A 16,555-nucleotide genomic window follows, 5' to 3' on the forward strand; every position below is an offset into this window, starting at 1 on the left:
TATCTCCATCCCCCATCAGAGTGGGGACTGACATCCTGACCTGCTATCTCCATCCCCTATCAGAGTGGGGACTGACATCCTGACCTGCTATCTCCATCCCCTATCAGAGTGGTGACTGACATCCTGACCTGCTATCTCCATCCCCTCCATCCCCTATCAGAGTGGTGACTGACATCCTGACCTGCTATCTCCATCCCCTATCAGAGTGGTGACTGACATCCTGACCTGCTATCTCCATCCCCTATCAGAGTGGTGACTGACATCCTGACCTGCTATCTCCATCCCCTATCAGAGTGGTGACTGACATCCTGACCCGCTATCTCCATCCCCTATCAGAGTGGTGACTGACATCCTGACCTGCTATCTCCATCCCCTATCAGAGTGGTGACTGACATCCTGACGTGACCTGCTATCTCCACGCCCTATCAGAGTGGTGACTGACATCCTGACCTGCTATCTCCATCCCCTATCAGAGTGGTGACTGACATCCTGACCTGCTATCTCCATCCCCTATCAGAGTGGTGACTGACATCCTGACCTGCTATCTCCATCCCCTATCAGTCAGGTGACAGCCTTTCTTTGACGAGCATACTCGTCAGCAGCAGTCAAGGAGAATAACAAACAGTCTCCACACACGTACACACAAAAATCGAGCAACACCCCCCACACACATATCAAGTTAACAGTAACAACGCACGCCGGTTGGTAGCCTTCAACCACACACACCTCTCCTCATCCTCCCCACCCAACACTCGGCGTAATTACGACCTACGTCACTTACAGAACTGACGCCATCCATCACGGGGCGACGTGTGATGCACTAAATCACAGGCACGCCATCAAGGCACGTGCACATGACGCACTGTTTCCGACGTGCACAGCATGTGAACACCGTGCCAGGAGTGAGTCAGTTACCCAGTGTGACGTTGACGAGGGGGGTGACACGGCTCGCCCCCAGCCACACGGGGGAGATGGGGAGACAGGGACAGAGGGTCTGAAGTCACACTGTGCATTCTGGATGATGGGTGGGTTGGGGGTTATGGGGATGCAATGGTTCTGTTACACCCTGGGCACAAGCCTTGGACACTGCACTGGAAATCAAAGCAACAGTGTTCTCTCTCTCTCTCTCTCTCTCTCTCTCTCTCTCTCTCTCTCGCTCACACGCACACACACACAAACACGTACACACACACACGCATCCACGAACACAAGCACTCACACACACACACACACACACACACACACACACACACACACACAATGGCACACCAACTTACCACACACGGAGAGACATAGAGACAGTGTGTAATGTATCATAACTGTTCTTGTAGCAGCTCTGGGATGCCAACACAATAATCTAGTTAATACCTCTCTCAGAGAAAGAAGGGGAGAGAGAGAGCGAGAGGCGAGAGACCGAGGTGAGAGACGGAAATATATACAGAGAGAGAGAGAGGGGGGGGGGAGAGAGAGAGAGAGAGAGAGAGACAAAGACAGAGAGAGACAGAGAGAGAGAGAGACAGAGAAACAGAAAGATAATCGCACAAACAGAAAGAGAAAAAAAAAGTAAAACGAAGATGGTGATGATAGCATCAGCATGCAGTTACTTAAAAGAGAGAGAGAGAGAGAGAGAGAGAGAGAGAGAGAGAGAGAGGAAAATAAGAAAAGGAAAACAATATGAATAGAACGGATGGAAAAGTACCACAAAAACAAATAGAGAAGACAGAAGGTGTACAAGAAGAAGAGAGAGAAGGAGCCGATGTTGCTAATTAGAAGTGAACAACCCAATTCCTTCACGTTTATCTCTGTCTCGGGACCTGTCCAAAATAGATCTTTGGCGGGGAGGAGAGAAGGGGCACGGGTGAGGGGGTGAGTGGAAGGGTTGGGGGGGGGGGGGGACTCCGTGACGCGCGTGCGCACTTGGGTGTGTGTGTGTGTGTGTGTGTGTGTGTTTGTGAGGGGGAGAGAGAAAGAAAGAGAGAGAGAGAGAGGGGGGGGGGGGATCGGAGGAGGGTGCCATGTGCGAAGAAGGGAGAAGGTTGGGGGTATGCACGGTACTACAGCTTCCCCCCCCCCAGGCCCCCACCCCCACCCTCGCCAATAAAAATAATAAAAAAAATAATAAAAATGGAGCGCCAAGACGAAAGATGAAGAGAAGCATGCTGGAAGAGCGCCAGAAGGAGCGGCAACGACTGTCCTCCTATCAACTCCGGGAGTCGTTCTGACACGTGCCACACGTGTGCCCTTTTTCTCACCCCCCCCCCCCCTCCATAACGCGCCCCTCAAAACAAGCCACCTAACCCCCCCCCCCACCCCCACCCCCCAGATCAAATCAAATCATATCATTGTTGCTTCCAGACCTGCCGACCGCAAAAGCAAACGGAGCACTAATTCAGGGCTTACTACCCGTCACTTACTTAAAACCAGTCGTTCTCCAGCCCTTACAAAATAACAACAACATCAACAACAAAATCATATTAACGCTTTACAATGTTTTCTTTTCCATCAACAACAACTGACACACGACAGCCGAATACAGTTCATGATTAAAAGAGAAATCAATATATTATACACAAACGCATATGCATGCACGACCGAACACACACACACACACACACACACACACACACACATATGCGCGCGCGCACGCCCAGTTATAACATTTTCACATGAACGATGTTCAATACCTTGGTCTTTCATTTAAAGCAAGCGCTGCCGGACAGTCATAATTCTGTCTGTTTGGGGAAAAAATGGGTCTTTCACCCATGAAAGCGCGTAACTGTGTAGTTATTTTTCATTAAGCAAATACTAAGCGGACGTGCATAATAATAATAAGAAGAAGAACAACAACAACAACAACAACAACTTGTTTTCCATCCAAAATAAAGCACCGTGCAAACAGCCAAGCGAACCTTCTAATTTTGATGACAACACGCGCCTCTCCGTCATCCAAAACAATCACACAGTCATCCTTCACCAGCCTGAAGAGTTTCACGGACCCCCCTAGATCCAAACAAGCGCTGTAACACTGACATGCCTCAAGTTGGCCTCGTCATGTCACGTTCGTCCAAACAAGCATGTTCTTTTCAAAGTCGAAATTAAACGAAAAACTTGCCACAGCTACTGAGTTAATCAATGACTCTCTCTCTCTCTCTCTCTCTCTCTCTCTCTCTCTCACTCTCTCTCTCTCTCTCTCTCTCTCTCTCTCTCTCTCTCTCTCGCTACTTGGTATTTCGGAAATTGCAGAACATAGTCACCGTTATAAAGTACATGATGAGTCTGATTTATTATGTCCACTGTGTAAGAAGGGGAAGGAAAATGAAGTGCACTTTGTTCTATCCTGTCCTGTTATGTATGACTCAAGAATGCAATACATACCGTTGAAATTTTTTAAGTTCCCTAGTCAGTTTAGATTATCGCTACTTACGGCATCTACACACGAACAAACTATCAGAAATTTCTCAATTTATCTGTACAAAGCGTTTAAGCTTCGATCCACTCTTACGTCGTAAAATTCATTTATTAAGCTTGTGCCACTTCTGATGACACGATTACTTTATTGAGTTCAGTTAAATAGGCGTGTTGTTATTTATCTGCTGTGTACTACTTAGTTAAGTGTATACTGCATGACAACGTATGATATTTGTCTTGCTTATGTTATTTTATTTTTTCTTCTCACATATGTTTTTGTCTGACACCCTTTCATGAGGGGCAATGGCCTATATGAAGAAACCATTCATTCATTCATTCATTCTCTCTCTCGCTAATACTGGCACTGGGATAAGTACACCTGCTGGTGTTTACCCCCCCCCCCCCTCCCCAGCCCTCTCTTCCCGCCTCCAACCCCCCGTCCGCCTTGCTCCCTCCACAACATGCAGAAAACAATATCACTGACTCCTGTTCTTTGGTGTAATCCCATGGACATGCACAGGAAACTGATCGCAGTAAAAAATTTTTTTTTAAATTAAGTTAAAAAAAAAAAGATAGAAGAAACATAGAATGCAAAGAAGAGAATGAAGGAAGAAAAGAGGGAATCGAGGAAGAGGAGGAGGAGGAGAAGGAGGAGGAGGAGAAGAAGAAGAAGAAACACACAAAAAAGAAAGAAAAAGCAGATATTTCTTAAAGTCCCTCTCCTTCCCTCCCTCTTCCCCCCTCCATCCCCCTCCCCCATGCCCGCATTCTCTCTCTCTCTCACACACGTAGGAGCATACGCGTACGAAGCTTCAGAACTACGCTCGTATTTCGAACGTACGGGAATTGACAATAACTACTTCATGTAACTAGTAACCCAGTGCCATTCTAGATAATGATCACCAAGACAACATCGTAACAACATCACCCATCCATCAGAGAAATGAGAGAAATATTAACCAGTTACCAGGGAACATAAACCTGTAAGGACTGTAATCTGCAAGACAGGGACAAATGGCGGAAAGAGAGTCAGCTCGCGGAGTCAGTTTCACCGCCTGACATTGACAAACGGAGCGACATACATCACGTGCAAATTGTTGTGAAACTGGCACGCTGCTTATGTTGACAGTGGCTTCTGAAGGTCTGCATCTGTACGTCGGTTTTTGTCTGTTGAAAAAGATGGGACAGCTTCCAGATGTGGTGAAAGACAGGACCAGTTCTGTCTTTCTGTCTGTCTGTCTGTCTGTCTCTCTGTCGATGCATATCTATAAAGCACTAACTCTGAGGAAAAAATGCCTGAATGGTATGCAAATGAACACATGCTGCATACTGCATTTTGCTGTGATTCCAGAGGCCTGACAAATAAAACATTTTTTGACTTTGACACTCTCTCTCTCTCTCTCTCTTCTTTTCTTTCAAACGTGAAAAATAAGCAAAAAGAATGCGGTTTTGGTTTTGTATGGCTCATTCAAGGTGTTGAGGATGTAAATGATTTTATCCGTGCGAAAGACTGGTTAACTGCAAATTGCGAAGTCAGAATTTTCTTGTCATTCAATGTATATAGAATGATCAATAACTTACATAGTGTTCCAATTTATATGAATATGATATGCATACTGCCAGATATTTTAACTTTATTATGACGAAATTCATATCCAATGTCACTGATTTTTTTTTTTTTAGCAAATCAGTATCGTTATTGGCAGTCAAACATTTGTAATTTGCTATAGCCAAAGAATCAAATGAGGATGAGGTCCATTTTGTGTTTAGTTGTCCAGCACTTAAATGTATAAGAGAACAATTCATTCCATAAAATTCTGTAAGCAGCCTTGTTTATTCAAGTTGATTCAAGTTTATTTTGTTAATTCGTCTACGAATTAAAATACTGCACCATAATGCACCAGTTTGACTTTACACTGATAAAGAACATTTCAACGGCGTAGTATTCATCTAACTTTCTTTTGTATCAATATGTGACATCTGTCATTTTCCTGTGTACCACACTGAAATCGGCCTTTACGAATAAAACGTCAACGTTCCTCTCTCTCTCTCTCTGTCTCACACACACACACACACACACACACACACACACACACACACACACACACAGACACGCGCACGCACACGCAAACACACGTCCGCACGCGCGCGCGCACACACACACACACACACACACACACACATATACACACACACACGCACGCGCACGCACGCACACACGAGGGGAAAACTGAAAGAGAACAAAGACAGGTTGGGAGACAGTGAAAGCTACACCCCATCTGTTGGGCAGAAACCTGACCACCAGTATAACCTAACGCGCTCAGTCATGCCCTGGGTTCAAGCATGTTTACTTTCTACAGAAGTTTGCCAGAGGACAACACTTACGTTGCCATGGGTTCTTTCTCAGTGCGCAAAGTGCGTGCTGCACACGCAGCCTCGGTGTATCGTCACATCTGAATGACCAGACGCTAAGTTTGATTTTCCAGTCAAACTTTGGAGAAAGGGTGTGAGCGGGAATCGAACCCAGACCCTCACGAACACTGTACTGGCAGGTAACCGCACTAACCATTCTGCCACAAGCTACAGAGAATGGCAGAGAGACACGCTGAGAGAGAGGGGGGCGTGGGGGGGGGGGGACAGAACGACGGACAGAGACACAGAAGACAGACAGACATACAGACTGATAGAGAGAGGGGGGGGGGGGAGAAAGGCTGACAGACAGACATACAGACTGATAGGCATTCAGAGAGACAGACAGAATAATGATGGTGAGAGGGGAGGAATATAATGCGACGGTTGTGAATAAATGGCATTGAAATGGGGACATTATGAGAAAAGAGGGGTTAAACAGACAGACAGGCAGGTAGGCCGATGGTTAGACAAAGAGAGAGAGAGAGAGAGACAGCGAGAAGAAGATGTTGCAAAGAATATGAATAAATAAACAAGAAAGAGGGATAATAGAAGAAAAGAAAGTGCATACGGACATGCAGACAGACGGACAAACAAGCAGATCTGAAGCAGACAGACAGACAGAGAGAGTAGAAGAAAAGCTCGTCCCGCTAATCCGTAGTGAACAAAGCCATCCCTTCACCTTTATCTCTGTCTAACGCTTGTTCCAAACACATCGCTCCCACGGGCATGGGGGTAGGGGAGGTGGGAGAGAGGGGTGGTGGGGGTTTGGGGGGGTCCCTGCTGCCAACGTGAAGCAGATGGGAGAGAAAGTGAAGAGGTAGGAGTTGGGGTGGTGGGTGTGTGTGTGTGTGTGGGGGGGGGGGGGGGGTTGATGAAGAGGAAGCACAGTACCTCAGCATTACATCCCACAGACGCACCGAAGAATAAGAGGAAGAACGCCAGTAATAATAATTATCACAAACGGGAGCGCCGTGGCAGACTCGGTTAGGCTACGTGTTGGACTTGTGATTCAGTGTTCACCAGTCATCAGAGTGAGGCCCCCGTTTCAGTGTGGTGTGGTGTCCCAGGGAAAAAAGCACTTTGCTCTCATTTTCCTCACTCCACCCAGGTGTTACCTGACCGGTCTGGGAAGGTTGAAGCGGCGCAAGGAGAGGACTGGGCCCCCCCTTCCTATGCCGAGCCCCAGACACCGTGGGTGTGAATTCACTGCCGTTATGACCGTAAAATGCTGAGTGACCTTTTTTTTTTTTTAACTCTCTCCATACGAACGGCGAAAGAGACGACGTTAACAGCGTTTCACCCCAACTACCATCATCAAAATATTACAAGCGAAAGGCTCTTATACTGAAGAGGTGAATGTTGACAAAGAATACCACAATTCTGTCGACGGAAGCTAAAGGTTGGGTCATTCAGACACCCACTGGACATCCGAGGGGTCTGTGTAGAGGAGAAGAGAGGACTGGCCGTACTGAGTGAGTTAACCGCTGATAAAGAATCACACCACTGTCGTATCCAGCTGCTCATCCAAACAAGCGTCATTGGGCAAGCATACCGAGCTCCCTACTTGTCATGATATTGATCGCCGAACAAGAGAGAGAGAGAGAGAGAGAGAGAGAAGGGAGAGAGATAATGGGAGACAGACAGAGAAAGGGGGAAGAGAGAGAAGGGGGGAGAGAGAGAAGGGGACACACACACACACACACACACACACACACACAGAGAGAGAGAGAGAGAGAGAGAGAGAGAAGGGGAGAGAGAGAGAAGGGAGAGAGATAATGGGAGACAGAGAAAGGGGGAAGAGAGAGAAGGGGGGAGAGAGAGAAGGGGAGAGAAGGGGGGAGAGAGAGAAGGGGGGAGAGAGAGAATGGGACACACACACACACACACACACACACACACACACACAGAAGGGGAGAGAGAGAGAAGGGAGAGAGATAATGGGAGACAGAGAGAGAAAGGGGGAAGAGAGATAAGGGGGGGGGGAGAGAGAAGGGGGGCAGAGAGAGAAGGGGATACACACACACACACACACACACACACACACACACACAGAAAGAGGGAGAGAGAGAGAGGGATGATGATGATGGATGATGATGATGATGTTTTATTGAAGAAACACTTAAGGTTCTTTTCAATGGGGGAGAGAGATACTGTAATTTGTAACCGAGAGAGAGAATGGGAGAGAGAGAGAAAAAAGGGTGGGGGAGAGAGAAGGGAAGAGAGAGAGAGAAGGGGGGAGAGAGAGAGAATGGAAGAGAGAGAAAAGGGGGGAGAGAGAGAAAAGGGGGGAGAGAGAGAGAAAAGGGGGGGAGAGAGAGAATGGAAGAGAGAGAAAAGGGGGGAGAGAGAGAGAGAAGGGGGGAGAGAGAGAGAAGGGGGGAGGCAGACAAACAGACAGAAGGGGGGGGGGGGGGGGGGGGAATGGGACAGAGAGAGAGACAGACAGACAGAGACACAGAGAGAGACAGAGAATTTCATCGCCACGCACGCTTGAAACAAATCCACACGTGTATTACAAGAGCAAAGAATAATCCCTTGATCTTCGACCACGCTGGCATTCCTAAAAAATCTTCCCAGCTTATTCCTAGCTTCAAAGAAAACGTATCACTGCCAAACACACTTCTAGTACTTGTTTTTTCCATTACATGACCAACATCGACATGCTGAGAATTTTCATGCTTCCGCAATCCACCGAACGCCAACATGGGTAACATGATCTCTTAACGCGTGTATTTGATATACCTGCATGCGTGCACACACGAAGGTACTACTAGGTCTGCACGTATGCTGTCATCTGATAATTATCTGAAAAATCCCCACCCTTCACTCAGCAGATGTGCCGAAACCGGGAATCGAACTCAAGGCACGCGGGAGAACATCAGTGCCGTGACCAATGGCCTACCGCGGCCCCGCAACAGTGCATAATTCATTTCACGGCATTCCAGATACGGATGCGAAAATACACTGCAGAATTCACTGGATGCATTATTATTCGTATTCGTATTCGTATCTCTTTTTATCGCAACAGATGTCTCTGTGTGAAATTCGGGCTGCTCTCCCCAGGGAGAGCGCGTCGCTACACTACAGCGCCACCCATTTTTTTTGTTTTTTTTTTTCTGCGTGCAGTTTTATTTGTTTTCCCTATCGAAGTGGGTTTTTCTACATAATTTTACCAGGAACAGCCCTTTCGTTGCCGTGGGTTCTTTTACGTGCGCTAAGTGCATGCTGCACACGGGACCTCGGTTTATCGTCTCATCCGAATGACTAGCGTCCAGACCACCACTCAAGGTCTAGTGGAGGGGGAGAAAATATCGGCGGCTGAGCCGTGATTCGAACCAGCGCGCTCAGATTCTCTCGCTTCCCAGGCGGACGCGTTACCTCTAGGCCATCACTCCACTCAGTTACAGAAATATGTCACCCTTGTTTGTCGAATTTGCCAGTGTCGTAGCTGACGAAACATACAGTTATTATTTTATAAGATTAATACGTATGTGACAAAAATAAATGAATAAATAAATAAATAAATAAAAGCACTCGTTTAGACGCAGGCGTGGAAATGTGTCTACATCTTCACCGGAAGAAAGGGCATGCAACCCATGAACAAAGGAATAAGGATTTGGGGCGTGTTTGTTTTCACTGTGCAGACCTGGTAAGGGGGGAAAAGGAAAGGCAGATGTGTATCGTTCACCTAAACACCAACTGACACCACCATTTGTATGAGAATGACCGGGTTGGTCAAAAGCAAAACTGAAGTACAGATCATCATCAGCATCGCTCACACTCTCTCATACCGAACAGAACGCCTAGCACGTACTGAGTTCACCTTTTGACACTCTCTCTCTCTCTCTCCCTCTCTCTCTCACACAATGGCCCTTAGTTTCAGTTTCAGTTTCATTTTCTCAAGGAGGCGTCACAGCGTTCGGACAAATCCATACACGCTACACCACATCTGTTGAGCAGATGCCTGACCAGCAGCATAACCCAACGCGCTTAGTCAGGCCTTGAGTGCATGCTTACATATTTGTGTACCTATTAAAGTGGATTTCATTTTACGTAATTTCGCCAGAGGACAACACTCTCGTTGCCATGGGTTCTTTTTCAGTGCGCCAAGTGCGTGCTGCACACGGGACCTCGGTTTATCGTCTCATCCGAAAGACTAGACGCTCAGTTTGATTTTCCAGTCAAACTTAGGAGAAAGGGCGAGAGCGGGATTCGAACCCACACCCTCACGGACTCTCTGTATTGGCAGCTGAGCGTCTTAACCATTCTGCCACCTTCCTCCTTAGACAGAATAACACGTAAATCACGTGCTGATTTCATCTTTAATGTACAAGCACAAACACGTGCTTACACACACACACACACACACACACACACACACACACATGCTGACATAAACATTTCATGACGCAGTCGCTATTTCACCGCACACCTCCACTGTTTCCCTCCCCCCAGGCTCAGCAGTCACAGGGTTAAAATTTCAGATCCCACCGGCCTCCTTCAGCACACTATAGGCAACATTAACCCCTTCCCCCTTCTTGGAATCTGTGTGTGTGTGTGTGTGTGTGTGTGTGTGTGTGTGTGTGTGCGTGCGTGCGTGCGTGTGTGAGGGGGGCGGGATGTGTGCGTGCCAGCATGTGTGTGTGCTTGTGCATCTGTGTGTGTACTTGCGCATCTCTATGTGTTCGTGTGGGTGGGTGCGCGTGCGTGTGTGTGTTTGTGTGTGGGGGTGGGTGGGATGGGGCGGCGTACGTGCGTGTGTGTGTGTGTGTTTGCGCGCAACAGGGTTGTTGGAGAAACTGGCTCCGGGAAGGAGTCAGGCACCGGGGAGACTGACGAGGTCCAGTGTGTGTTCCATCACACTTGGTTCCCCAGCCGCCCCGCACCCCACCTCCAACCCTCTACCACCGTGGAGGGGGGGTCTGTCAAGGGGACTGCTTACACCTGCTGTTCTTCATGACTCACTCACTCATTCCCACACTACACTTACCTTCGTAAAAACGAACCAAAAGAAAAAAAAGAACCACAACCATAAAAAAGAATAAATGAAAACAACAAAACCTTCTCCATAACATCTGAAAACACTACAAATGCAGTACGTCTAAAAAGAAAGATTTGGGTTTTCTAAAATTGCAAATTCCATACTTCCAATTAAAAAAAAACCCACATACCATAATCCTGCTGTTTGTTGATTCCAGTCCCAATCTTCTGTGTACCATTTACTGTTTGACTGTGTCGCTCTCGTCACACACACCCAACCCCCACACCCTTCCCCCCTTCCCCTCCCCTCCACAGTGGATTCCAGGTATGATGAACATTGCACTTAGTACGGTCTTTAAAAAAAAAAGAGAAATTCCATCTGCTCTCTCTGGCCGTTCCAGTAGCTTAACCCCACCCCCACGTCCCCTAACTCCCATCCACACACTCCTCCCACGCCGCTCATCCTGAGCGCTCTCGAAAAGGGTTACAGATTCATCCTCTCTATATCTCTCTGTCTCTATCTCTCTGTCTCTATCTATCCTCTATTTCTATCTCTGTCTCTCTCTGTCTCTGTCTATCCCTCTGTCTGTCTCTATCTCTCTCTCTCTCTCTCTGGCTCGCTCTCTCAATCCCTATAATATTATGTACGTGAGTGTGTGTGTGCGTGTTTATGTGTGTTTGTGCGTGCGTGCAAGTGTGTGGTGTCCAAACGGAAGAAGATTCACAGTGGAGAGGGGTGGGTGGAGAGTAGGGGGTGCACTGTGGCAGTGTGCTATCGCCCCCACCCTCCGCCTCACCCCAACCCCCTTCCACCCTCCCTCCATCCCCCATCACTTTGTCTTTCTGTCCCACGTTACCCCCACGTTGCCCCTCCCCCTTCCCCAAACAACCACATGCCACTGGTCTCAGGATCAGTCATCACATCACCCACCTCCACTCTTTACTTGTATATCTTTTTGTCTGTCTATCTATCTATCTATCTATCTATCTATTCATTCATTCATGTGGTTGTTTATTTATTTATTTATCTATTTATTCATTTATCTATTTCAACGTACTTATTTTCCTTTCCCTCAGACGATCCCCCCTCCAACACAACTAGGCATGAGTGATGACGTCAGTCAGCGATATGAGATGCCAAAACCAAATAAACGAACCATTAAAAAACTAAAAAAAACACGCAAACAAACAAACAAACAAATTAACACCCGAAAACAAAACACAAAGCGAACTCTGCACCAACACAAGCACGAGCACCCAGACTGGTTTTTCAGGTTTCACAGCCAGGAATAAAGTGAGGTAAACTTGGGACACACAACAATATTTATTCTTCCTCTGACTTCAGTGTTTTCTTCTGTTCTTTCTATTTCACCTTCCTGTTTGAAGCTGGTGTACCTTCTTCCTCCTCTCTTTCCTGGTTTGTATACACTGGTACCTGGCGTTTTAGTCTGCTGTACATTTGCCTTTGGGGAGAGGGGGTGAGGGTTGAATGGGAGCGAGAGAGAGAGACAGACAGACAGACAGACAGACAGACAAAGAGAAACAGAAGATGGGAGGGAGAGAGAAAGAGCGAGATGGGGGGAAAGGAAGATAGAGAGACACACACTGGGAGAGGGTGGACAGGCATACATGCAGACATGCAAACAGGCAGGCACCAGACAAAGATAACTTGGGTTTTGTTTGACTGAAGAAGAAGAAGAAGTAGTAGAAGAAGAGAGGGAAAAGAGACAGACTTTAAGAGAAGGGAAAGAAAGACAGGACCACACGCACATATGCACGTACACCCCCATCTCACACCCACCATCACATCTACCCACCCAGCCACCCACACAAACACGCACTTAACGCGCGCACGTACAGACTTACAAGACAAAAAGACAGCATGGATGTAGAGGAGGAAGGAAGGATGCTCAGACAGAAAGACAGAGCATCTTGAACCGCTTGGAGCCTCTCTGCCACAGCGGTCTTTCGCACGTGGAGTACTGGTGATGAGAAAACCGCCAGTGACAACGACACCACCACACTCCCCATCTTCCATGCACACAGGAACCGTCCCGCGGACAGACAGACAGACAAAGGCACGGGCATACCGGCACATGTGTATAAAAACCAATGTTTGTTGAGGAAAACAGGATTACGTTACCGGCACATATGTATAAAAAGAAATGTTTGTTGAGGAAAACAGGATTAGGACACCGGCACATGTGTATAAAAACAAATGTTTGTTGAGGAAAACAGGATAAGGATTATCAATGCCCGCATTATCAGCCGTGACAGATAGTCAGAGAGAGAGCCAGAGACAGACAGACAGAGCAAAGGGGCAGACATAAAGAAACAGACAGGGAGAAAAGGAGGCACAGGGAGAGACAGGAAAACAGAGAAAGACAGAAGGACAGAAATAAACATACAGATAGAAGTGGAGGAGACTGAGAGAAAAACACAGACAGAGAAAGCCGGAATGAGATATATATATACAGGTAGAGAGAAACAGAGATGGATGGACAGGAACCCACAGACAAGGACAGTTATACAGAGAGAAAGACAGAGACAGAGAGCAGAGGGATAGAGAGAGAAAGAGAACAGATAGACAGACAGACGTACAGACAGAGGGACAAAGAGAGACAGAGAGAAAAACAGACAGACAGGAAAACAATACCGAACAGAACCCCAGACAGACAGCCAGACATTACATTTTTCAGCATCCAGATGCCAAAGGCCATGATGCAGGCGATGAAGCAGAGGAAGGCGAGGGACATTAGGGCCGTCACCGCCATCACCACCTGCATCACCTCGTCCGCCATCCTGACCCACACGGAGGAGTAGGGAGAGGAGGAGGAGGAGGAAGAGGAGGAGGAGGAAGAAGAAGAGTCCCAGAGGACCGCAGTCCACAAGGCCACGCACCGCGTCACACCCCCCAGCAACTGCCACTGACGCAGCAGCAGCAACAACCCCAGCACAGCGCCGTCCACAAGCAGCATGGGGGGAGGGGTGTGTCCGATCCTCAGCACTGCAGCCTGTGTCTCCACGTGTTCATCGTCAATGGGGCACTGTCAACGACAATGACAGTCACACAAACACACTCGCGGCATCATCACTCTGACCATCTCAACATCAACTGGGTCTGCAGGGTCAGATAACAACCTGGTGGAAAAAGACCCTCAGGTCAAGTCGTGCAGGGGTTGGGTCTTGATTCGGTGAAGGTTGCGGTGTTGGAGGGGTGAGTCCTGGATGTCTGTCTGGGTGGGGGGTCCGTTTGGCGTTCCTAGGGTGGAGCTCTGTCACAGCAAGTCCGTAGATCAGCAATTCTTATCTCCGTGTTGGCCAGTGTTCCCCGTGTCAATTCTGTCTTCTAAAGGAAAGAATCTTCACACCCGTGTTGTTCCACTTCCACAGCGGTGAGTAACATCCCCGCCAAGTTGTGCACGCTGGATTAACATTTGTTATATTCTTGGCTTACCCACCGGCTGTGGGCTTTACAATTTCCACATTCACGTCGACACAGCTTAACATGCTTTAGATGTGGTAATTAAGGTTCGTATCGAACCAGAACCAGAACCACATAATCATACTCAGTCTTGGTTGACAGGATTACAATCTTCTGTTTTTAGAAAAAAAAATTGCACCCACAATTTTCTACGTCTTCTGTTGTTTATATTCACATTTTCACATTTTTTCGAAAAGATTTACATCCATAGTTTTCCACTTTTTCTTCTATTGTTGTTTTTGTTGTCGTTGTTGTTGTTGCTGCTGTCATTAAGTAAGCACAATCAACACACAACAATTTCCTTTTGTAAATCCAGATGCTGAAATACACCCCCACCAGAATAAAATTCTTGCCACATTTCCCAGCACCGTTCTAAACAATGTGGATATCTTCTGTTGCCAAAATTCTCAAAGGTTTCTTACAACTGTATTTCAGCGATGCACAATACGAATAACAAACGAAACATTAACACAAAAAACAACTTGCACATGATTCATTCGTACATGCGTAAGATTACCATAATCCAGTTCCGTACCCGCGAAAGATGACTGTAAACTACTAACGCTGCTCAAGAATATCCGACACGTATAGCCAACGCAAGGAAAACAGTCACATCCACCACGGAATGTTACGTCCGCTACCAAAGAAAACAGTGATCTTTATGAAGCATGTTCGTGAAGATTATGTTTTATGGGACTTTTTTGTGGTTGTTTATTTCCCTTCAGTTCTCAGAGCTCGAGCCCGCGCTTCCACATGGTGCCAGCTGTGTCCTTGGGAAAGGCACTTTACATCGGTTTTCTTCACTCCACTCAGGTGTGACTGGGTACATGGCTTCGGTCACGGAGGGTCAAGATGTGGGAAGGACAGGATTGAGCCCCGCCTCCCCATACCGAGCCCCTGACAAAGAGAATGTCAATCCACTGCATTGATGGCCGTGAAAGACTACTGGACCTTTAACCTGAACATCCAGCCTTCTGCCCAGACACGTGAGATGTATGGATGGTCAGTGACTGCCCTGTAGTTCCTGGTCCTCCTTCACACTGGAGTGGTCACTGGGAGGATCTTGATGTTCTGCCCGTGCTGTACATTCCTTACTTCTGTTGACGTTAAGGTCTCAGTTTCAGTTTCAAGCCGGCGTCAATCCATACACGCTACACCACATCTGCTTTAAAAAAAGAGAGCAGACGCCTGAACTACGCTACACCCAACACACTGGTCAGGGCACTGAGAGCCGACTGTGAGGGACATTTACATCATGACACTTCAGGCTTCCTTCTTGAGGGTTCGCCCATTACTTCACACAGAACTATTCTGCTACTGCTTCTGGAGAGACGTGGACAGGCCGACGAAAGAATCACAAGCTTAAAATGCAAGAAGTTTGCGTGAAGCGACTCAGAAGCGAACACAAAAAGTTTCCTCTGTCCGGTTTTGTGAGTTGGTGTGAAAGCCTCTCCCCCAGAGGCTGGCCGGGACAGCGGACGACAGGTGTCAACAAGCAGCACTCACAAACAACGTACAGCATCAAACCCATGCTCCGAGACCAAAACGAAATCTGTTCAGACGCACAGCCACTATCGTCGTGAACAAACCAAACAACCAGCAAACAAACAAACAAACACGTGAGGTGCTAGACCTTCGCCACACAGCCACCCCACTGCACAGGCACGTGCAGCAGCTTCACACCTCTGGCACCAGGACACGTGTTTACTACACAGGACTCCCCGCCACCTCCGCCAGACTGATGAACAAACAATGGTGGCCCAGCCATTCTTCACACACACACACACACCTTCAGCATCCCCACCTTCCACAACCATCCTCCACGGCTCCAGACTCCACGAGTAGACAGAGAATGTTGCAGAGCTGCTGTGACTGTTTTGCCAGCTGGGAGGAGTGAGGAGAGAGCAGGCAGGTTAGAAAACTTTACGATCTTTTTTTTTAAGGAATAGGGGAGAGGATGAAGGGGGTTGACGGTGAGATGGAGGGAAGGGGGTGGGGGTTATCGTGGTATGAGCAGTATATCTGTGAAAAAGCTGGCACCAGCATCTCCTGCTCATTGCCCTATCTGTGGTGGGGTGGGGGTGCCTAGGGCTGAGGTGTATCGGTGCCTGAAGAACCCCCTCCTTCTCCCTTGGCCTTATCCTGCCCCCCACCCCCACCACTTTCCCCACCTGTCCTGTTCCCTGGAAGCCTGCACAGCAACATATCTCCTTCTCTCCCTCTACTGCAGGTACAGCACGTCTTGAAAGTTGGTTGGGGGGAAAAATATCT

The 16,555-nt window shown here is 47.7% G+C and overlaps 1 protein-coding gene across 4 annotated transcripts in view; it reads right to left on the minus strand.

Annotated features, from left to right (window-relative positions):
* The window catches only part of LOC143282994 (dystrophin-like), a 448,581-nt gene that overhangs the window by 256,024 nt on the left and 176,002 nt on the right, over positions 1 to 16,555 (minus strand). The window lies entirely within an intron of this gene.

The sequence above is a fragment of the Babylonia areolata genome, chromosome 6, assembly GCF_041734735.1.
Source record: "Babylonia areolata isolate BAREFJ2019XMU chromosome 6, ASM4173473v1, whole genome shotgun sequence".
Classification (NCBI taxonomy): Eukaryota; Metazoa; Mollusca; class Gastropoda; order Neogastropoda; family Buccinidae; genus Babylonia; species Babylonia areolata.